Source organism: Rhincodon typus, chromosome 5 (assembly GCF_021869965.1).
Source record: "Rhincodon typus isolate 14 chromosome 5, sRhiTyp1.1, whole genome shotgun sequence".
In the NCBI taxonomy this organism is placed as follows: domain Eukaryota; kingdom Metazoa; phylum Chordata; class Chondrichthyes; order Orectolobiformes; family Rhincodontidae; genus Rhincodon; species Rhincodon typus.
Window position 1 is genome coordinate 104331347 of NC_063336.1, and position 727 is coordinate 104332073.

Here is a 727-nt window from a genome sequence, read left to right on the forward strand (position 1 = left end):
GATGGAGGGTTGGCTCTATTAATTTATTACGATATTAGCTCAATATAGATCCAAGTTCAGGAATGTAGGGTGTAGATGGAGTTTGGGTAGAGGTGAGAAACAGTAAAGGTAATAAATCACTTCTGGGAATGGTGTTTAAGCCTCCTAACAAAAGCCACATGGTGGGAAGCAGCACAAAGGCAGAAATAATAGCAGCTTGTCAGAAAAGTGATCGTCGTAGGAGAATAATAGATGGACAAGCGGTTCTTTTTTCGTCTGGGAATGCAGATTTTAATGATAAGGCTTACATTTATTAACCATCCCTCATTATCTTTGAGAAGGTAATGCTGAGCTGCTTTCTTGAACCATTCTTTGTGATAGAAGTACTCCGCATTTGGGATTCCAGTATGTTAGCCAAGTAAGAGTGAAGGAACAACAATATAGCTCAAAGCTGTGTGGCTTGGAGGGGAACTTGCAGATGGTGGTGCTCCCGTGCATCTGTTGTGTTCATCCTTTCTACCAGCACTCATGCTAATTTTTTTTTTCTCGGTGAGGACTGCCAAAGTCCATGCGTGGTACCAACTTCCAGAACTGGAAGTCAATGCTGTGAACCACTTCAGCATGCCAATCGCTTGGCATAGCCCCTCGAGGGGAGCTTAGAGAGAATGTTGCTTGTCAGTGATAGAGGTCACTGGTTTAAAGTGCTGCTGGCTAACGGTTGCTGTGTAGCTGCAATGCTCCTAGTAAA